The sequence below is a fragment of the Cornus florida genome, unplaced genomic scaffold (assembly GCF_030987335.1).
Source record: "Cornus florida cultivar Cherokee Brave unplaced genomic scaffold, ASM3098733v1 CherokeeBrave_3.0.0_Hap2_Chr05, whole genome shotgun sequence".
Taxonomy (NCBI): Eukaryota; Viridiplantae; Streptophyta; class Magnoliopsida; order Cornales; family Cornaceae; genus Cornus; species Cornus florida.
Window position 1 is genome coordinate 68,745,860 of NW_026775575.1, and position 24,780 is coordinate 68,770,639.

The window sequence follows — 24,780 nt, forward strand, 5'->3', positions numbered from 1 at the left end:
TTATTTCCATTTTCAGGCACTTATCAAAAAATAAACTAACTTAGCCAAATAAGAGCTTAATTAAAGCAATTCTGGGATTAAACAAAGAAAGGAGCAAAATGGAGAAAGAAGGAAACAAATGAAGCCAAATGTGACAAGCAGCAAAGTTCGATCGATCCAAGTTCAAGGTTCGATCGATCGAATAATGATCGATCTCATCACTTCAAGATAAATCCAAGCCTTGACCCAAAAACATAAAGTCCAAAAGTTCGATCGATCTAACACCACCCTTCGATCGATCGAACACTTTTGTCCTTATTCAAATGATTGATCCTATCCACAACTGTACCACCCACCAACCACTTTTGTCCTTTTCCCAAAAATATCTCTCAAAATATCTCGGATTTGTCTTTTCCCAAAAAGTTCAACCAGTTGGATCGATCCAGCCTAAGTTCGATGAATCTTAGCCAGTTCGATCGATCCAAGTCCAAGGTTCGATCGATCGAACTTCCTCCAGTGTAAAAAAGTTAAATTTCCATCTCATTGAAAGTTATCCTTTATCCAATCATTAGGGAATATTGTGTGCACGACCCCAGCTCATTTTGGGTGTCATTTTGACCTACCTATATAAGGATAAGGATTGCTTTTTACAAAAAGAGACAACATATCATTTTCATATCATCTCTTGGAGAGCAAGCTTAGAGGAGGAGGAGGCTAGAGACACCATTGGAGTTCTTCATCAACAAGGAGCAGATTTCAACCATGGAGTTAGCCCTTGAGGGTTGGAGCATCATCACCATGAGTGGCTAGACATCTTCTTGGAGCTAGAGTTAGCCCCAAGCATGCTTTCTATATCTTAATCTTGTGTATTATTGAGGGATTAGTGTTGTAATTAATGTTTTGACACTTGATATATATAGATCTTGTTTATTCAATGATTTATGTGGTTTAATGCTTCCAATTAATCATTTCATTCTATCCATATGTCTATGTATGTTAAAATAGATGTTCATGTGTTTGTCTCTAGATTTTGTGTTATTGATGCATGTCTATGTGTATTGATGCTAGGGATTTAGAGATTGTCAAGACATAGTGCTTAAAAAAATACTCTTGTGATTTTCTTGATGGTTCATACTTATTTATTGATGGATTGTGCCTCTCCCCTAGTTTATTTTCATGCTAGTAGTGTAGATATAGTGTAGTTGTAGTGTAGTGTTAAATGGGAGGACAATTTATGCTTGTTGTTTGATGATCCAAGCTTTTGAATGCAAGTAGCATATGTCTCTATCCTTGTGTTGTATTTGGACTATGAACTTAATGAAAGGATTAATGACTTATTTTGATCTATTGTGTCTTTCACATGTTGTTTAGACAATATATGTTTCATTGCTTAGATATATTGTGCCTTTCACATGATGTTTAGACAATACATGCTTAACTAGTCATCCTTACTTGTTGAATCAACCAAACACACACACACACCAATATTGCAACACACCATTTGCCCTCATCAATCACTTGTCAATGATATAGATATGCATTACTTGATGGTGATCTCTAAACCCCAAGATCTCTCTCTCTTACTTACTCTTAATTGCATTCTTTTGTTATTACTTAGTTTAATTTAGTTGCTCTCTAATCAACCAACCAACCAATTGTTTGATCACTTGACCTACTAGCCCTAATAACAATTCCACGACATTGGTTGATCCTCACAAATCCCTTGGGACGATCCCTACTCGCCCTAGCTATATTTATAGTGAAAGGTAGTAGTGGCTTCTATAAATGTAAAACTCTTAGCCCTCGCCTAAAATTCACACTCTTAAACTTATGGCAGGACGACGGGCCATCAATTCACTTGCATGACCAATATTTTTCCATAAACAATATTATATGAATAATTTTTTAAAGGGTGAACTACATTAAACCCCCTTTTCTATCTGTGTTTTTCACTAAACCACTCTTTTCTATTTTTTTGTCAAAAAAACCCCCCCTCAACTATTAGAGGGGGTGATTTAATTAACTTTGGTTAACTAATTATTAGAGGGGGGTGATTTAATTCTCAAATATATATATATATATATATATATATATATATATATATATATATAGAGAGAGAGAGAGAGAAAATAAATTTCAAGAAAAAAACTTAGATTTATATTGGCAAAAAAAAAAAAAAAAAGGCATTATTTCTGGTAGTGTCCCTTTATTAAATCTATATAAAATGAAAATCAATAAAAATCAAATAAATGAATGCACAATATAATTCTCAAATATATATATATATATAGCAAATAAATTTCAAGAAAAAAATCTAGATTTATATGGGAAAAAAAACCATTACAACAGCATGTACTCTTCTTCTTGTTCAACTTCTTTTATTTACTTATCATTATAATATTATATATAATTTGTCCCATAATATAATGGTATATATAATATGTATCATTAAATATTATTTAAATATATTTTCATTTCCATCTAGCCTTCAGACCAATATAAATCTGGGTTTTTATTTTTATTTTTTTTTTTATTTAGGAAAAAAATATAGAGGTTTTTTTTTCTTGAAATTTATTTGCTATATATATATATATATATGAGAATTATATTGTGCATTCATTTATTTTGTTTTTATTGATTTTCATTTTATATAGATTTATTAAAGGGACACTACCAGAAATTAATCCTAATTTTTTTTCTAATATAAATCTAGGTTTTTTTATTGAAATTTATTTGATATATATATATATATATATATATATATATATATATATATATATATATATATATATTTGAGAATTAAATCACCCCCCTCTAATAGTTGAGGGGGTTTTTTGACAAAAAAAAAAAAAAAAAAAAAAAAAAAAAAAAAATAGAAAAGGGGGGTTTAGTGAAAAACACAGATAGAAAATGGGGGTTTAATGTAGTTCACCCATTTTTAAAAGACACTAACTAATAAAAGAAAAAAATGAAGATTTTTAATAAATAACATATATAAAAGAATGACTTGAATTAAGGCTAATTTAGTTTTAGAATTGGTGCAAATCATCTGTTACCTAATATTGATTTCATAGTTGGAGAGTTCTTCAAGAATATCCTACAACAAATAAAATTTTATTTTCTTCAATTTTTTGTTTTAGGTAACAAAACTTCCAATTTTATTAGTAGGAACAACTTGGTTAGAGATCTATATGAATCTATGTGCATTTTTTAAATCATATACCCAGTTTTTTATGGAAAAAGAATATGTACCGGGGCAAAAGTGATGGGAGGTAGCTTGTTTTTGCCAAAAGAAAAAAGGAAAGAAATGAGATATTTTATTTTAGTACTAATACATGAACATGTACAAATGTTATTGAGCTAATGAAAATGAATATCAAAGATATATATATATATATATATATATATAGCATTCTTCTTCCATTTTTCATATTCCAAATGAGGATGCCAAATGCATTACTCCCATTGCTATTGAAGGCAGTAATGCATTATCTAACCCTAACTAAACAAAAAGATGAAGATTCTGGTAAGTCACAAGACATACCTTGTAACAATGAGCCATCACATAATTTAAGAAAAATAAATGTTAGAAAACTTTGTAGACATTGAACTATCACATAATTTAAAAATACTATTAATAATATTTTTTTAAAAAAATTTAAATAGTATAAAAATGCATTGAAATAATTAATTTTTTTTTATACATTTTTATAAGTAGTATAGATAGATAATAATATTATATTGAAAATATAAGTGACTATGAAACTGAAGTTGGGTTGACATCTGTTTTAAAAACAAAAATAGTAGTCTCTTTTTTTCTTGGCATTTTTATTTTTTCTTTTTTTCTTTTTTTTTTTGTGTATATTTTATTTTATTTTAAAACAAAAATGGTAATTTATTTTTCCTTTTACATTTTTTTTCTTTTTTGTTTTAACCTTTTTGGAGGCATTATAAACCATTATATATAGTTGATATATATGTTAATAAATTTTCTAAATTTAAAATAAAAAAATTTGGAAATAGAGAAAATTTCTGAAGTTGGGTGGACGTGTGTTTTAAAAAAAAAAAATTGTACAATTTGTTCTTTCCCTTTTACGTTTTATTTTTCTTTTTGTTGTATGTGTTTTTTTTTTTTTTTTTTTTGGAATAATGTGAATTAGGCTCTAGAATTTTTTGGGAGGAAATTTTTGGGAAGGAACGGGTTTGTTTTTAAATAGTGGGGGGTTTGTTTTTAAATAGTGGAAATATAATAATTTTTTTTCCTTGTAAGTTTTTTTAATTAATTTGATTTAAAAATACTTTTAATATCCTTTTAATATAAAAATTATGGTTTAAATATATACATGTTGAAGAATCTGAACAATCAAATAGAGTGGATTAAAAAACATGTTCTTTTGGTATTCCTCAACTTTTTTCATAAAATATTTGGTCATATATAATATATATACATTTATATATCATTATCTATACTATTAATGAGGCATGAATTATTATGCTTTAATGAATTTTTTTTTTGTGGGCAAAAAAAATTAAAGAAATTTCTTACACTTTTAGAATTAGTGGGAATATTATAATTTTTTTTTTATTTCAAGTTTTTTTCCTTTTTTACACTAATATGAATAATCAAAATTATAATTAATTTGAGTTAAAAATACTTTTATTATCCTTTTAATATAAAAATTATGGTTTAAATATATACATATATAAAAAGAGGTTGAAGAATCTAAACAATCAAATAGTGTAATTAATCGGATTAAAAAACATGATCTTTTGGTCTTTCTCAACTTTTTCTATAAAATATTAGGTCATATATAATATATACATTTATATATCCTTATCTATTTCTCAAGAGTATTCAAGTGTTGTATTTACATATAATAAAAATAAAATTAAAAAAAAATTATAACTTTATATGGAGAGATCCTACAAAAAGAAAAATAAATTCTTAAACTATCACAAGCTGAAGAAATCCAATATTACCAACTTAACCATAACTTTAAACTAATTTATAGATAAAAAATACTCTAAACTCCGATATTTTGTTCACAATTCATCCTCATCACAAAAGAATCGGCAATTGTGTCATACAAAAGCCTTGCATTGTGGAGTAACCCAATTTTTCATACAAAAGCCTTGCATTGTGGAGTAACCCAATTTTTGTTTGCCATTTATATCACTGTAAATAAGGATCTCCACTTGCTCGCATCTACAAAATCAATTAAAAATCTTCTTATTCCAAAACACCTAAATTTCGAATTAACAAATTTTGTACAAAAATTCAGCATGTGTACATGTATATACCTACCCCTGTGATCTTTACTTCATAAAAATTATTGACAATAATATCTTAATAAAATATATTGTGTCGCATCTGTGCGCCCTATATATACACACATACACATGCATACATAGATATCTATATTATAGAAGAAAAATAAAAAAAAATTGGTGAAAGTAAGTTTATGGTTTCCTTACCAAAATAAAGTTGACAATAACATCTTCGTAGAATATCTTATGTCGTATTTGTGCACCCCTATATACACACACATACACAAAGATAACATAGACATGTATACATAGATATCTACATAATATGGAAGAAAAATAAAATAAATACAAAGATAACATAGACATATATCTACATAATATATAAAGAAAAAAATTTAAAAAAAAAAAAAAATTTGGTGGAAGTAAGCTTACGATTTCATTACCAAAACAAAGTTTTTCTCATAGCCAAGACTTTCTCAAATAATATCTTTTACTTCTTTATAAAAGTAAGAGTAGCAAAAAAATAATAATTATGGAAGTGAGAAATTCAAATGGAAAATGAGAGCAAAGATATTCTTATGCATGTATGTGTAACACAATTTATTAAAATTAAATAGAAAGATGGAAAGTCAATGTAACACAATTTATTAAAATTAAATAGAAAGATGGAAAGTCAAGAGTTGTAACTCTTGAAATAAATACAAGATATTTTTTTTTATTTGAAATAAATAAAAATGTATAAATGTTATATACATAGAGAGAGAAAGATATTAAAATGTATTAATTCTTGATTTTAATAAATATAAAATAGACTTGTGATTTAGGAAAAAAAAATTTAATAAAGGTAATTTAGTTTTTAAAAGTATTACCTTTTTGTTTTAATTCATGTAAAATGAATCTTAATTAATGAAAATGTATCTAAATAATTGTAGAAAAAATGCTTACATATAAGTAGTATTAATGCTAGATGAGGCAACTCAAACGACATTACTGTTGAATGATTAAAAGATTTAATGTAAAGTATTTAATAAAATTATTTTGTATTTTTTTAAAATCTAAAAATGTTAAGAAATTCCTTACACTTTTAGAATAGTACTAGCAAAAGAGCACGTGTAGATGCACGTGGTGTAAATTCAAGTTATTAATAAGATTATAATAAATTTTTAAAAAAAAATTATTTGATCAGTGATTAAATTGATAAACTATAATTTATTTGATTTGATACTTTTCAATGTGAAGCAAAGAACATGAAAATATATATTCATATGTCATTTATATCACAAATGAGCTTCTATTTTTAATTTGTGTTTTTGTTACTTGTATTAAATATTTTTCTAGTTTTATCACACTTCTATTTATAATCATTCTATGTAGAGATCTCTCGCGTTTAAATATTTTAAATGATCATCATGCACCAAAAGATATCTTGTTTCTCGAAATAAACAAACTTTCAAAAAATAAATACAATGGAGGAAGAAAAAAGAAAAAATAGCAATCCAAAACTCACAAAAATAAGTTGATATACAAATACCATCTAAATTTTTTCAAGAAACGACCAATGAAGATTAAGCAAAAATGTTTTAAAAATTGAATTAACTAAACAATTGAAGGCTTTGGATAACATGAACAACTAAACTCAAGTCATCATTAAAAAAATACGACAAAATACTCATATTCAAATAAGTACTTCAACATGAGTACAAGAAAACTCAATAATTGTTAATTTGTTGAACGAAACATAATAATTATTTTATCATCACTAGGCCTAATATTAAAACAATTTAATATGAATTCATCACTATGAGTTAAACTGAGTAGATGATTCAAAACAAGCAAATAACTTAACCAAGCTAATTGATACTCCTGATGTCGCACATGAATTATCATTCTCACTACCGAAGCTAATTGATGAAATATGCTCCTTGATACTTTTTCTTCTTGTGATCCTTACTTGTAATACTCTTGTTAACATCTAATCTTGATGCTCACTCAATATTGGAGCTTGATCTTGTAATTTTTACCTCTATTTATATAATAGATTTTTAAGTTATTGTTCAAAATTTTAAGAGACATCAAATACTATTAAAGTTTGGAAATTTCAAGAATTACAAAAGTTTTGCATTAAACATAAAAATAATAAAATTTTAATAAAATTTAAGGTTAAAAATTCCAAGAGTGTGTACACATTTTGTAGTCCACTTTTAATGACATTTTTTTAGATTGAAAATCCCAAAGGTTATCGACCATAAAAATATGAAATGAAATTCAAGTACAATGTCCATTAATACTTTTTAATGAAATTGGATTTAATTTAAAGTGAAAAAAAAAAAAAAAAGAGTTAAGAAATACTTGGTTGAGATTTTAAGTATCAAAATAAAAATAATACAGTTTTAATAAAATTTAAGGTTAAAAATTCCAAGGGTACCATTTCATTTTTAATCAGATTAAAAACATGTTTTTTTGGTTTTCCTCAACTTTTTTCATAAAATATTAGGTCATTTATACTATATATACACATTTATAATCAACGCTTCTATTGAAGCGCTGGTGTTGGTGAGTACCAGCGCTTTAAGAGAAAGCGCTGTTATAGGTTTTACAGTACCAGCGCTTTAAGAAAAAGCAATGGTAATGATGTTACAGTACTGGCACTTTAAGGAAAAGCGCTGGTATAGGACCCTTCCATTCCCTCCAATTTTTTCTCTTTCCCTCCACTTTTTCCCTCCGCTTATTTATGTATGTAGAATATTACATTTCTAAACTGCGTCGTTTTCTTTTGTTCCATTAAAACACTATATTCCACTTTCCCATTTCAATTTGATTTAGCCTTTTCTTCCTCTCTGCTATCTCGATCTGCTCCGTCTCGATCTCTCACGCTCGGTCTCCATTACTTTAGCTCATCGTAGGCTCTCTCTCTCTCCCATCCCTCTCTCTCCACCACCATTTCTCAGCTGAAGCACTTCTTCCACCTGCGTTTCAGAGTACCTCAATTTCATATTCTCTCTCTTCCCCTCACGGATCCTACTCATCCTCTCTCTCTTGGTGGTAAGTACCCCCTTTCTCTTGAAGCTTTCTCTTTGTCGATATTATATATATATATATATATATATATATATATATATATATATATTTAGGGAAATCTCCATAACTAAAATAATCTTTATGTTTTTCTGATTTTTGGTTTATGATTCTTATTATGGTTCTGATTGAAATATTTTTTTCAGTCTATTATATCCATTGACTTCAAAGCCTCGATTGCGATCGTTCCACATTTCAGGTAGATCTATCTATTTTCGTAGCTTTTACAAATTGGGTTTCCAGATTTTAGTTGTTTTGCGTTGCTGGGAAAATTATTGTTCCTAGTTTCGTCAATAAAATTATCAATCAAAATCCAGGTCGAGGTTGGAGGATTTGGATCTTTGATTTCAACCGCTGAATTCAAAAAAGGTTCAAAATTTATTCATATCTATTTGTAATTCGCATCCATATATATATACATGCAAATTTTTTTAGGGTTTATTAATTTTATATTCTGTGTATAAAATTTTTTCCCCTCTTCAGACATGCGTTGATGAATATATGCTGAAGTTTCATGCTTTTCTGGGTTATACTTATTCATTATATTATATTTATCCATAAAGAGTCCTTATTATATGCTATTCACTAAAATTACAACAAAAGTGGATCACTTTTTGTGTCATTACTTTTCTACAAAACTTTGTATAGGAAAATATCTCAATTCATTAAGAAATTGAATATTTTTGTGCAAGAGAGAAAGGATGAAGATCGATTAATGGGAGTATAAAAGGATGAAGATCGATTAATGGGAGTATAACGACAAAGTTGATTCTACTTACCTTGAATTGATCTCCAACTTTCCAAGTCCACTGCACTCCAAATTCATTAATTATACTTTAACTATAAAAGAAATTATTTTCAAAATGAATATGATTAGGCTCAACAATATCTCATATCCTTTAGATACATTAAAGTAACAACCAATGAAATATAAAAGTTTTTAAATACGTTCATTACTTAGGGTAGGTTTTGAAGTTACGTAGTGGTAGCCGACGGAAAGTATAACTTAGGTTTTCTATGAGCCGATTAGGATTCATTGTAGGGTTTGGATTGAATTTAGGTTTTGTATAAACCTATAAAAATACATAATAAGGTTCTACCTAGGGTTTTTAGAATCCAAACACGTCTGTGGAGGCAGAGAGAGAGAGCAGAGGAAGGTTTCCAGTAGTCGGAGTTCGCCGGAGAATTTAGGAAGCGACGGTGTAAGTTTTCAAACTGAGACCTAAAGGCAAGTTCTAATCCTATCTCTTTTCCTTTGGCTTGTGTTCTTTATATGTCTAATACAACTCCAGGAATAATATAAGGATTAAAATTAAACTGAATTTTTCCATGCCTCTGTTGTGTTAAAACTATCGATATTGGTAAATTATATACTGTTGGTTAGACGTTTTCTTGTATATCATATAATTGCATTCATGTTAATTAATAAATAAAGGGGTCTAATCAGTTCTGGAACACCTTGGGATAACATTAAATTGAATATGGTTCGCGTGGGTGATCACCTGAACAATACGTTCAGGATGGGGAAATTATTCCAGTTTAAATTCTTTGTGGTATAATTCATGATTAATTAGTATCGTTGATTGAATAAGGAATTTAAATGGCTTTTGAGCGTACTGGAATCTAATTAAAACACTTAGGAACCCTAGGGATGAAGGTTAGTTCATCAGAAACTCACCGGAGTTGGAAACGATGAAGAACAGGAAGAGAAACGGCTCACAGGTTGAAGGAGCACGCTCTTGGAGCCAAAGAACAGGCTCTACTTTAAGTAGAGCCGGCTCTAAGGGTCTTGGAGCAGACTCTTCTTTTAGTAGAGCTGGCTCCAAGATGGGAAGAGCAGGCTCTTCTTTTAGTAGAGCCGGCTCCAAGATGGGAAGAGCAGTCTCTTCTTTTGGTAGAGTAGGCTCTTCCCTCGGGTGTGCGTTTTTCAGTTTTTCTGCGATTATGTTGGCTACAGAACTTGGATTTTGGAATTTTCAATTTCTGTTGGAAGCTATATTGAGGTGTTTGGAGGTGGTCTAAGCTTGATTAAAATCCCTAAGAGAAGATTTATGTAAAATAGAGCAACTTTGTTTAATGCAACGGTAAGCAAAGGCTAAGTAAATCAATTTATTTTTCTGGATGGAAGGATTTCGAATTGCTTAAAGTTTAGGATAGCAATTCTTAGTAATAAAATTTACAGTTAAATCTATCCCAGTGTTATAAAAATAAGCATGTGGATATATATAATATAGTATGCTTATTTGGAGCATAGTTGGTTTACGGTTTCCGGAAAGAAAGGATTTTATGTTGCTTACTTTTATGATAGCAATTCTCATGGATGATTTGTTTTAAATTAAGTTCCAGTGTTATAAAAATAAGCCTGTGAACATTTATATTCTGTTATGGTTGTTTTGAAATAATTGGTTTACATATATGACTTGTAGAGTCAATTATTGGATTTTGCGGAGTAGTATCGAATAAGCCTGTTAATCTACAAAATGTTATCATGCTTAATATGGAACAATTGATGTTTATACTTAATGTTTTATTATCAATTGTAGATTGTATAAATTAGTTGAAAGTTATAATTTTTTTTTATTCTATCAACTTCTGGACGGATGGATTGTATGCACCGATATGGGACGGTGACATACCAAGAATGGTATAGTTTCAAAATACTAAATCCAACCTGTATTGGAATAAGGGAATGGATTATAAATAAATCCTACTTATATTTATGTTAAGTCAAAGAAGTTGCACAAGCTGAATGACTAGCTAGATTACTTGTTATCTATGTTGAGTCAAAGAAGCTGCACAAGCTGAATGGCCGACTGGACTTCTTATGAATGGATATGATAGGATTTTAAATATATTTGTATGATACCATGATATAAGCCTGAGTCTCAGAGTCGTTGGTTATGGAGCATATATGTATTGGGATGCATAGCTGGCTATGATGGTTGGATGTGTACCCTACTAGGTCTAGGTAGTCATGCCCACCTCAAGTGCGCTTTGCATGGTGCCTACTAGTCAGGTTGAGACGGGCCTGTAGTCAAGCGAAAGTCCTGTAGTGTGAATATATATATATATATATTTACGGACTATTTAGTTATTGTTGAGTTGGTTAGAATATATATGCGTATCGAATCTCTGCTTGAATTGCAGTAGGATAGAACTTGTTCGTGGGCCTGACCCACTCACATTTTTTAGGTGTACGTCAGTTCCAGGCTTGAGCTTGTTCGTGCTGAGCAGAGACGGTCACTCATTCTTCCGACGACGTAAGATCTCTCTTCATAACTTAGTTATGGATTCCTTTTAGATTTGCAGTTCAATTTGAGATTTTTCTTATTAGGGGTCCACTAGATGGATTTCTGAGTTGTATCCTTGGAGGTTTTGGAGTTGGATTATTTGATCTTTACGATGTTGAGGAATTTCAGTATTTAATTTTAAAGGATTTTATATTTTAGATTTCTTTCAGCTTTTAAATTTTATTTCGTAATTCAATTTGTGTTCCGTGTTCGTTTTAAAATATTAATTGTTTAATATTACCTCAGATTTGGGCCTGGGCCTGATCAACCCGTATCTCGGATCCGAGGGGTATCACAGAAGGTAAGAACGAACTCCGAGGACGGAATTCCTTTTATTAAGGGGGAAGAATGTAATACTTCTAATTTTAAAAGGATAATCTTGAAATTTATTTAATTGTTGAATTGCGTTTTAATTTATTAATTATGCATTATTTAAATTACTTGTGTTATGTAGTTTTTGTTTTTATGTTATTTAATTAATTATTTAATCTCATGTTTATTTAATTGGATTTTATTTATTTTAATGGTTTATTAAATTAGATTTTATTTTATTTTAAATGGAGTTTTAATTTATTAATTGTGCATTATTTAAATTACTTGTGTTATGTGGTTTTTCTTTTATGTTATTTGATTAATTATTTAATCTCATGTTTATTTAATTGGATTTTATTTATTTTAGTGGTTTATTAAATTAGATTTTATTTTATTTTAAATGGACTAAAAGTTAAATACGTGAGTTGGTTTACATTATGTTTGGTTAATGTGTAATTTAGGTTTTAGTTTTTCGGATTAACATGGAGGCCGACTAGAATATAACTTAGGGTTTTTAAGATTTCTTTCTAGGAGGATTAGGGTTTTGGAGATGCCTATATATATATATGTATAAGATGTTCTGTCTAGGGTTTACACATAAACCACGAACAGAGAGTTGTGAGAGACAGAAAAACAGAGAGTGAACTTGAGTGATTTACAGAGAGGCTCAAGGAGGAAAGAGTGGAGTGCTTCTGGGTTGAACCATGAGCACCGGAGGTGTTGAACGGTAGCCTAGGTCGTTGACAGAAAACTCAGAGACGGAGGTTTAAGATTTCTGGACTGAAATCAAATGCAAGTTTCTGTTCTTCTCTTTCCCTTTAATCTGTGTTCTGTACATGCCTAGCTAGACTCCAGGGGTTTAATTAATGCTAAAATTGAATAATTATGCATGCTTAATTGGACTAAAACAGAGGGTGTGTGATTTTAGTTTCATATTCTTATTTTGAATGATGTTGGAATTTTTTATGCATAATTGTTGTTTAAATTAAATCTTTGCCTATTAAAACACTTAAAATTTTTAGTATGGACGTCTGGAACATAGGTTGAAGCTTAGAGGCCTTAATAATAAAGTTTTAGGGTTTACAAAGGCTGAATAGACGAAGAAGACGACTTCAGCAACAACTCAGCCGACTAAGTTGGCAACTCAGCCTACTTAGTTGACAACTCAGCCGACTAAGTTGGAAACTCAGCCAGCTAAGTTGGCAATTCAGCTTGCTCAGTTAGACCGCGACCTGGATTTTAATTTTAATTACCCAGAATTATTTTGAAACCTATTCTAATTAATCTAAATGGGTTAAATGGACCTTGGAAGGTTCTAGAATGCATAATACACTTCTTATGCTTAAGGAATTGGACAATACAGATTTGTAAATAATTTTTATAAATTATTTCAGGGATGGTTAGTTATTTAATTGTTTAACAGTTGTATTATATGTTTAAATGTTTTTATTCATGATTAGGAGTGTATACAATTTATCTGAGATGTAGGTTAATTTCGTGAACTGTAAGCTAACCTACGTGCTATTTAAATTGTTATAGTTGCTTAAGTAAAGGCAAATGGTTATGCGTATGATTTATATCATGCTAGGTATGGGTTAATTGGTGTATTATTTATTTGTGCATCACTTAGTATGGATTGTATGGTTTAAGGCTGTATCATATTATTTCTGGATTAATTGATGTGTTATATTTTTGTTACATCATTTGTTGGACTAGATGGATTAATGCACCGGTATGGGACGGTAGTATTCTAGGGACGGATTAACCAAAGAAGTTAAATCCTACCTAATTCGGATTAAGGTATGGATTAACCATATAGGTTAAGACCATTTCCTACTTGTGTCATATCAAAAAAATAATTGAATGACCTTCTGTGGTTTCAGGATGGATTTGTTATACATATATCAGACCACTATACAGATGGATGATATTTTGTATTAGGAGAATGGACTTTATATATTTATTATATGGTACTATGGTATGAACTTGAGTCTCAAAACCATGGTTAGGGCGCGTATATTGCCTAGAATGGATAATTGGACATATGTATTGTTCCCTGGTATGGATTAACCATATAGGTTAAGACCATTTCCTACTTGTGTCTTATCAATAATATAATTGAATGACCTTCTGTGGTTTCAGGATGGATTTGTTATACATATATCAGACCACTATACAGATGGATGATATTTTGTATTAGGAGTATGGACTTTATATATTTATTATATGGTACCATAGTATGAGCTTGAGTCTCAGAACCATAGTTAGAGTGCGTATATTGCCTAAGATGGATAACTGGACGTAGGTTTTGTTCCCTGGTAGGTCTAGGTACTCATGACCACATTATGTGCGATTTGCATGGTATCTCTACTCAAGCTGAGATAGACCTACTGGACTAGCGAGCATCCTATAGTGTGTACTATATATATACATATATGGACTACTCTAGATATTGTTGGGTTATCTAAGATGTATCTGCGTATCGGATTACTGTTTGGATCGTAATAGAATAGGACTTGCATGTGGGTCTGACCCACTCTTATTTTTCAAGTGTTCGTCAGTTCTAAGGTTAGAGCTTGGATGTGCAGAGCAGATACAGACATTCATTCCTCCGACTACAGAGGAGTCCTTCCTATGTTTAGCTTTAGATTCTATTTCAGATGTTGTAGTTTCTTTTGGGATTGTTAATAAGGGGTCCACTGGATGGATTCCCGAATTGTTAAACTTATGGAGTTTTGGATTATCGGATTTTAACAATTACATTATAAGGATTTTATTTTTAGTTTTTTTCAGCTTATTATTTTATTTCATATTTCATTTTGTATTCTGTGTTCGTTAAAATATTAATTGTTTGATATTCCCTCGGGGTTGGGCCTGGGCCTGATCAACCCGTGTCTCAGATCCGAGGGGTATCATACATGGTTCAAGTTGAAACCTTAGAAGGAATCTATAGCAAGAAGGAAGGAGGAAGAAGATGGTGGCCGAAATAAAAGGAACTGCCGAGAACAACATGGGACACTTGGCAGCATCGGATTAGGCCAAATGGAAGTTGTTGTAGTCGCCACATCTGAGTTGCTGCATGCAAGGAAGTCTATAAATAGTGCACTAAGGATTAACTTGCAAACTCTGCCTGCTCAACCCAAACAACACATCAATACAGCATCTTTGCTACCTTTCATTTCCGCAATGAATTTACATTGTGTCTAAACCTAGCACCTTGCTAGTTCATGTATTTCCATTCCAACAATGAATTTACATTTCTTTTAAGTTGAGTTCAACACTTTGCTATTCCATATAGTATTCATTTCAGCAATGAATTCTCATAATGCTTGAGTTAAGCCCAGCACTCTTTCCATTTCTTCTAGCTAAGAACTGCATTTCCATGTCTCTAAATTTCCAGTCATGCACTTCAATTATCTTAATTTCCAGTCTTGCACTTTAAATTACTTTAATTACTAGCCTTGCAACTTCAATAGTACCGTCTTCATTTCCATTAACCATAGAATAGTTTGAAGTCCTTGTTCAAAGGCAAAAAAGTCCCTTCGAAGGTGGTCATTCCAGACCTTCGTACAATCGTCTGTTCCTTACAACCTTTCAACTGGATAACTGTTCGGATTTTTACTTTGGAACTACTACAGTTCCTGGCACGCCCACACACTATTTTATTCCACCATCCACCATTCCACGCATTCTGGAGGGTGGAATCGACGCTTTCAAGCGAGCCGAACAATTCTTTTATGCTTTGTTTGGTACGAAGGATGGAAAAATGGGTGGAAGGGAGGACAGAGAAAATGGATGAGACATCTCTAAGAAAGGAAAAGTGGTGTCTCCCATTTCTTTCTTTCATAAAGAATAAGGATAAATGAACAAAAGAAAATTCAGCCAAAACAAAAGGTACTTCATGAAACATCTTCAGTGTCTTTTCAGGTTCTGAATTGTTTCTCATGAAACATAGCAAATCATTATATCATGAAATAAATGCAAACCACGCTATCAATTAATTTAATCTACAGACCAGCAGAGCAAAAATTGAGTAACATAAACTTAACAGGATTTATTGAATCTGAAACAGCAATGATGATTTACATGGGAGCTCGAAAAATACCTAGAGTAACTGAAACCTCTGTACAGTCTCACGATTTACACTGCCAAGAACGTTGAGTGGAAGAGATCGCTGGAGCAGGAGCCCATAACCTATGCATACCAAAGATGATATGTTATGTGTCTGACCACTATTAATCAATTTAAGGATATAGACGTTGAAAGACTAGTTAAGTAGCAATTTTACCAAATCACCCACTGTCATCTCGCCATTCATAATTCCTTGTGAACACAAAACAATAGCAGCTGAAAGAGCTGTGGTAAATATCACACTTTGGCCAAAGTTTAAAAAGGCAAGGCTACATTGCATTTTTTAAAGCAGCATCTTCATACCCTGAAAAAAAAACATCATCATCATCAAATATATATATATATATATTTGTCAGTGTGTCAAGAATTACAGAATATTAATTTGAATTATACATTATATTAAAGTGAAGAAGAATACTAAAAAAAGGTCTTAAGTCTTAACCCATGATGGAAAACCATAACAATGACAATCTCTATCCAAAATATCATTCCACTAATCCTATCTGGTTGGTTAGGTGACAAAACCCACTCAATTTGATTACATAAGCATGTATCAGCACATGGATCTGCATCTATGCACATTAGAAAACAACAATTGCAGCAAGTTCAGCAACAACCTTATCTAAACCACTTAACGTTGACTACATAATTCCTGTTTTGCAATTCATCTAATATTTAGTATGCAATTCCTATTCCACCATTCAGCCATAGTTAATCATGGTGAGCAACTTCTATAGACACTAAACAACTTACACTTTAAGATCTCATCATATTTTTCAGCTTCGTAACTCTCATTGTTGAAATATTTAACAATCTGAAAATGAAAGAACCTTAGTTCTCGTGGGATTCAGTCCCCTTTTGATCGCTTTTTATACAATCTTACTTATCAAAAAAAGAAGGAAAGAACCAGAAAGAATAGGAGAGGACAAGGAAAATAGAGCAATCAATGTCACATGAAAAGAAAGATATTCATGGAAGATAAACAAATACTTCCCCTCATAATTGATGAGTGAATCAATTGCCCTTCTACTTGCATCATTATCAGGTTTGTTCATGGCCTTCCTAAACTTAGTCCTCCACTGGAGAAGATATATGGAGGGAAAGGCTCGGGGTAATGTATAACAGCACAATTTCCACCAACTTAAGAGGACAAAGTAAACATAAATAAATAATATAAAAATTTAAACCGTATGGTGGTACTTCTTCACCTTTTGAAGTAGAAGGTCAAGAGTTCAAGCCCACATAGAGGGGCATACGGATTCGACGAACCAAGAATTCCATGAGGATATAATCATTGTGAAATCCATATACCATCCTCAAAATCGTGGGCTCCTTAGTTGACTTCTCATATGCCAATCCTAATATTTAGCCTTGTAATTTTATTCTTGTGGCCTTTCTAAGTTAAAGCCTGCTGTGGTCCAGATTTCAATATCAAACAGACACATAAGCCCATTTAAATTTCCTAAATGAACAATTATATCAATTTTTTCCCCATATTCTCTTCAACAAAATAGATCTGATTCATCGTACCGTTGACTGCTCTTGTATTTCAGGCCATTTGGCTCCCCTAACTAGTAAGGATTCAATGCTTTTTTGCCCCGGTAAGGTAAATTGTAAATAAGGATTTGATCTTGCTTTGTTTTTAATTGTATTCTTCTCCTTTTTTGTGTGTGCCTGTTTCTTTGCTATGACAGGTACCAACAGGGAGAGAAGTCCACCTCAAACACAACTTCAGGCCAATCAGTGGCTCTTTCCTCCCAAAATATCCAAATTCAGTTAGTTAGTTTCAGACCAACTAATCTTTTATCCACCTCCCCTCCATCAAAAAAAAAAAAAGAAGGGTCCTGTCTTAGACTTTGTCAAATAGTATTTGAATACTGAATAATAAAAATGAATAAATAAATAAAATCCTATGTAAGTTGAATAAAATTATGTTATGTTACAAAAATGATGAATGTTGAGTGATAATTTGAACTGTTTCCGTCTTATCATTTAAGATAAACGCAAATTGCAACAGGTCTGTAGCGTAGCGGTACCAAACTCCTACTTCTCAAAGGGAGGTCAGGAGTTCGAACCCCAGTGGAGGAAGTGTGTGTGCGTTTTCCAACTAGGAAAAAAAAAAAAAAATTGCAATGTGCTGACATAGGTTTTTTTCGGAAATTGCAAAGTATAACCCCTACCCATCCACCCCACAGAGAGCAAAAAGAAACAAAAGAAGGAAAATGATCTGCAGAGGATGGATGTACCTGGGTTACGCTCAACGTGAATATAGAAGTGAATGAGAAGTGATCCATGCAAATGATGCTCCAAATTTGTATGCCAGTATAGCTGATACCGTGGATATCTAGAAGGACACAAGTTAAAATGTAGAACTTATATTCAGGAAGAGGGAAATGTGATCATAAAAAAATATTGAGCTAAAAACTATAGCGCGAGCAGGAAATTAAGAGCCCATATCACCGACACTACAACTCTTTCTCTAGGATGGCAAAATGCAGAAGTAATAGAATCCAGGACAGCTTCTCTTTTGTATATGTACGCACACACACTTAGGGATGGCAACGGGGCAGGTTTGGGTACCCCTGCCCCGATTAATTTTCCCCGCCCCATCTCCATCCAAAACTGATTAAACGGGGTACCCTCCCACCCCATTCCCGCCCCTATTTAGGTTTCCCCGCCCCACCCCAGTTAAACACTCACTTAAATTTTCCCCCAGTGTTTTTTATTTTGGTCAAATACACTTTCATTTGAATCATTCCAATATAATAGAACCCCAAATTGATACATAAAATAAGCTAATCTTTCTACAAAGGATGAAGAAATGGCTGAAGAGTGAAAACAAAAGATTTAGGGTTCCATTATTGTAGTATTACATATATATATATATATATATAGGAAATTAATTTAATTAGCAACCTAAATGGAGCGGTGCGGGGCACTCTTCTCCGCCCCTGCCCCGAACCTGCGTGGGTTGTCTCCCCTCAAACCCATCCCCGCCCAAATTCCATAAACGGCCCCCAAACCAGTTTAAACGGGGCGGGTACCGGCCCCGCGAAGTAAATTGCCATTCATAACACACTACACATTATGCCAATTAAAAACAATAAATGCTAGAGATTCATATCTCTAAGAAGGTGGTTACAACGCTGAATAGCATGGATGAAAGAATAAAATTTATTGCACGGCTACCACCATCTAATTCGATTTAAAGCACCTGTTTCTCGACTGCAAATATAATGACCAACATAAAACAGAAAACCAGTTATGCAATTTACCTCTTAAGAACAAATATACTATATTAAAAAAGTGACTGCTATTGTAATCAAAACCATTGAAAACAGGATGTGGATCATTATAAAAGAGTAGCGCACATCCTGTTTTCACCAATGTGGGTGTGCAAAACTTGAATATCTTAATCCGAGTGATAATTTATATCCAAATGCATGTAACTTTTCACTTCAGTGGTAATAAATTTCTGTATAATGTATTCCGCTAAGATTTCATAAACTCTCCCCAATTTTAACAACATACTAAGAAAGCTGGTTTCTCTAGAATCAATGTATTCCAGGCTCGGGCATTACCCTTATTGCATTCATTAACATTCACATTCATTTCATTGACTTTGCATTTTATTTTCTGTGAACGGCCGGCCGATAGAATAGTGTTTGGCTTCTGAAGTTTGGTTTGTATCTTGAACCAGCATAAACAAACTATTACTGCACATAGGCCAATCCCTTGAAACTTTGTTTTTGTTAATTTTTCATATAATAATTCACTCCACATTAGTTTATGTTCATTTTGTTCACAATTCTCTATATTGGTTTCATTTTAAAATTCTCTAATGTTATGACGAGAGCAAATAATTTGATTGTCATTTTCAAGTTCTACCTCTTTTTGGTAGACGTTGATGATTTCTTCATAATTGTGGGCAATTTTAGTTCCGGTAGATGCAACTGCGACCCATTCTTTGATTTCTCCCTAATCTTTTTAGGTTTACTATTGCATATAATAAAATGAAAGCAGGCTTTGTTTAAGTTCCCTGATTTCTTCCTAATTGTTCAAACTCAGTCTAAGTTTTTGTCGCATCTAACTCCAAACGTGGCTCTCTCACGAGTCTTTGCCTATAAGAGAGTGAACCAGTTACATGAAACCTTAAACAAAACTAGGCATGATGACATCTAGATGGTGTTATATTTTTCGTACTCATATCCGCTTTCTTTGTTTGTTTCCATTGAAGATCACATCATCTTCAACTAGACCAGAAACAGAAGCACTTCTCTAATGGAAGAACAACTTATCTTCGTCTTCTTCCCTTGATTAATGGTCAGTTGGCAATGTCATAAACATTTGCAACTGGCCTGGCATCTAACTTGTTAGAAACTCCAGACTGGTCAAAATTCTCAGCTATGCCCTCGTTCACATATCTTAGCTTTTCTGTAAATCGACTTACCTTGGAATTCCCAGATTTCATATCTAGTTGCATTGTTGCAAGAACTTGATACAACTCAGGTTGGCTCAAAATAATTTCACTGGCATAATACCTGAATGGGTGTTCACCAATTTAAGCGAGCTTGAAATTCTTGGTCTCAGCATAAATTCTTTTCCTGGGCCACTGCCATTGAATTTTTAGAAGCTTTCCAAGCTAAAATTCTGTTACTATAGAAGAACATATAGTTTCACAGGCCCAATAACTTCTGAGCTTGGCCTACGTACCGATCTCACCATCTTGGATCTGGGCTACAATTCATTGGCTGGGGCCTTGCCTTTGTCGTTGTCCAATCTTTCCACAATGTTTGGGCAGTGAGCTCGTATTGCTAGATTTGCGAATGCTTTCATGGTTCAATTCCAGCCAATTTCTCAAAGCGCAACAATTTGAGGAGTCTCGGCTTGAATAGTAATCAATTAGAAGGGTTGGTTCCACGGGTACGGGTACGGGTACACTCATCTCTTAACGGGGCAAGTATGAATTGTGAAATTAAAATCCGTTATAAATATGAAGTGAGTATGAATTTGTCCATGCTTAACCGGGATGGGTACGAATTTAAACAAACCCGCTCCATACCCATCCTATTGCCATTCCTAATTATAATTCACATAACGTGTTACAAGTCTCCAATGAAATCTTCGAATACCTAATTATAGTAGGTCGGTGATGCAATTAGGATGGTTTGAGTATATCATATATGTCATTTACACTCACTAAGTTACTTTATCACATAATATGAGGAAAATAAATATTTAATTTGATGTTAGTTGCTGAATTATAAATATAAAATGTTGTGAAAATACATATTCTATGGAAGTGGAGGGAAAGCCTTGCATTTATAACTTGTAACAAAATGATGCATAAGTAAAATTGCGTACAAAATGATTCATTGGCTGGGGCCTTGCCTTTGTCGTTGTCCAATCTTTCCACAATGTTTGGGCAGTGAGCTCGTATTGCTAGATTTGCGAATGCTTTCATGGTTCAATTCCAGCCAATTTCTCAAAGCGCAACAATTTGAGGAGTCTCGGCTTGAATAGTAATCAATTAGAAGGGTTGGTTCCACGGGTACGGGTACGGGTACACTCATCTCTTAACGGGGCAAGTATGAATTGTGAAATTAAAATCCGTTATAAATATGAAGTGGGTATGAATTTGTCCATGCTTAACCGGGATGGGTACGAATTTAAACAAACCCGCTCCATACCCATCCCATTGCCATTTCTAATTATAATTCACATAACGTGTTACAAGTCTCCAATGAAATCTTCGAATACCTAATTATAGTAGGTCGGTGATGCAATTAGGATGGTTTGAGTATATCATATATGTCATTTACACTCACTAAGTTACTTTATCACATAATATGAGGAAAATAAATATTTAATTTGATGTTAGTTGCTGAATTATAAATATAAAATGTTGTGAAAATACATATTCTATGGAAGTGGAGGGAAAGCCTTGCATTTATAACTTGTAACAAAATGATGCATAAGTAAAATTGCGTACAAAATGATTCATTGGCTGGGGCCTTGCCTTTGTCGTTGTCCAATCTTTCCACAATGTTTGGGCAGTGAGCTCGTATTGCTAGATTTGCGAATGCTTTCATGGTTCAATTCCAGCCAATTTCTCAAAGCGCAACAATTTGAGGAGTCTCGGCTTGAATAGTAATCAATTAGAAGGGTTGGTTCCACGGGTACGGGTACGGGTACACTCATCTCTTAACGGGGCAAGTATGAATTGTGAAATTAAAATCCGTTATAAATATGAAGTGGGTATGAATTTGTCCATGCTTAACCGGGATGGGTACGAATTTAAACAAACCCGCTCCATACCCATCCCATTGCCATTCCTAATTATAATTCACATAACGTGTTACAAGTCTCCAATGAAATCTTCGAATACCTAATTATAGTAGGCCGGTGATGCAATTAGGATGGTTTGAGTATATCATATATGTCATTTACACTCACTAAGTTACTTTATCACATAATATGAGGAAAATAAATATTTAATTTGATGTTAGTTGCTGAATTATAAATATAAAATGTTGTGAAAATACATATTCTATGGAAGTGGAGGGAAAGCCTTGCATTTATAACTTGTAACAAAATGATGCATAAGTAAAATTGCGTACAAAATGATTCATTGGCTGGGGCCTTGCCTTTGTCGTTGTCCAATCTTTCCACAATGTTTGGGCAGTGAGCTCGTATTGCTAGATTTGCGAATGCTTTCATGGTTCAATTCCAGCCAATTTCTCAAAGCGCAACAATTTGAGGAGTCTCGGCTTGAATAGTAATCAATTAGAAGGGTTGGTTCCACGGGTACGGGTACAGGTACACTCATCTCTTAACGGGGCAAGTATGAATTGTGAAATTAAAATCCGTTATAAATATGGAGTGGGTATGAATTTGTCCATGCTTAACCTGGATGGGTACGAATTTAAACAAACCCGCTCCATACCCATCCCATTGCCATTCCTAATTATAATTCACATAACGCGTTACAAGTCTCTAATGAAATCTTCGAATACCTAATTATAGTAGGTCGGTGATGCAATTAGGATGGTTTGAGTATATCATATATGTCATTTACACTCACTAAGTTACTTTATCACATAATATGAGGAAAATAAATATTCAATTTGATGTTAGTTGCTGAATTATAAATATAAAATGTTGTGAAAATACATATTCTATGGAAATGGAGGGAAAGCCTTGCATTTATAACTTGTAACAAAATGATGCATAAGTAAAATTGCGTACATGTGACACCCCTTACATGTGACACCCCTTAGATCATGCATTGGCGAAAATTTTGTGCACTAAATTAGTCTTTCTTTTACTGCCAAAAGAATAAAATGAGTCAAACTACCAATAATGCAAATAAAAAGTTTTATATTTTATTTTAAATGGAGTGTACCACTCGGTGATATGGATTATACTTAACAAATTGATTGGCATTCAACATGACAGAAACATTAAATGGTTTGAATCAAACACAAAACAACAAAGTTTTCATTGTAGCAAGTGTTTTCTATTTCACAAGTTCACAAACACCATTCTTAATTTAAGTTGTGCATACACACACACCCTTGGGCCCACTCTTTGACATCTTTTTAGCTCTGGGCTCAGGCCCACACTTCTAACCACCATATCCTTACCCCTATAAGATCTTTGTATATATGCGTGTGTAATATACACACACACAAAAAAACACACACATACAGATATTACAAATAAATTTATTGAGGTCAGTGTGGTGTGGTGGGTAGTAAATTCAAGAACAAGGAAATTGCTATTGCTATCCAAATGAGGGAAAGTTAGTTGGGCCTGGGAGAGATTAACAATTTAAGATCTTAAAACAGATAAAGATTAATAAAATGTTAGAGCCAAAAATCTCAATTTTAAACTGTCACCTTTGTAATTAAATTGACAAAGTTTTACATGTGTTTACGGAGCTTTTTCTCATCAACATACACTTGATCAATAGGATTCTTCAGCTTAATATGCAATAGGGAACAATACAGTACAGTTCAACTATCAACAAAACATGCAAAACAGCTTGACAACTTTTTGTGTTAACCTTCACACTGTTAGTTGATAGTTACTGCCATAAAAAAATTATATTACTGTTGCGATTGTCATTAGTGTAATGAGATTACAAAGTTACCCCTCTAAATCATTAATCTTGCGATTGTCACTAGCGTAAAGAGTGGGTTCTCTCTTACTCCCAAAATAGAGGCTTTGGAAGTAGGAATACATTTGAAGTTGAGTGGAGAAAGTAGTTAAAGAAAAAGAATGGATGAGTCAGTGAGTGAGAAGAGAGGAGACTGGGTGAGAGTAGAGAGATGCAAAATAAATGGATGGGCATCCTCTACAATTGTATATGTCTTGATTCATTACAGTGAAATTTCTTATCTCCATAGTAGTAGGTCCAGCTCGGCCAAACCACATAAAATATTGTGGGTTGCACGTTGTTTGTTTTTGTTTATTAAGAATAGTTGATAGACGATAAATGAGGTGTGTCAAGTGTCGAGCACACCTTTTTCTCGTTTAAATCACAACAAATAATGTATATGTATATAAATATGTGTGTGTGTCAATATGGTTCTAATATATATGTTGTAGCTATCAAGGATTACAATGATTAATACATCTTTTACAATTTTTAAATTTTTAAAAGCAGCGATAAATGAGGTGCGTCAAGTCTCGAGCATGCTTTTCTTCTCCTTTAAATCAT

The 24,780-nt window shown here is 32.4% G+C and overlaps 1 long non-coding RNA gene across 4 annotated transcripts; it reads left to right on the forward strand.

Annotated features, from left to right (window-relative positions):
- The first annotated feature begins 8,046 nt into the window (after positions 1-8,046).
- LOC132306736 (uncharacterized) lies at positions 8,047-15,215 on the forward strand. Of its 4 annotated transcripts, none has more exons than XR_009482077.1 (6): positions 8,047-8,289; positions 8,469-8,521; positions 8,640-8,691; positions 11,515-11,582; positions 11,859-11,913; positions 14,825-15,215. It is a non-coding gene; the product is annotated as an uncharacterized LOC132306736 (long non-coding RNA). The 4 variants fall into 4 exon arrangements; XR_009482080.1 differs by having other exon boundaries at positions 11,526-11,582; XR_009482079.1 differs by lacking the exon at positions 11,515-11,582.
- Positions 15,216-24,780: the final 9,565 nt, after the last annotated feature.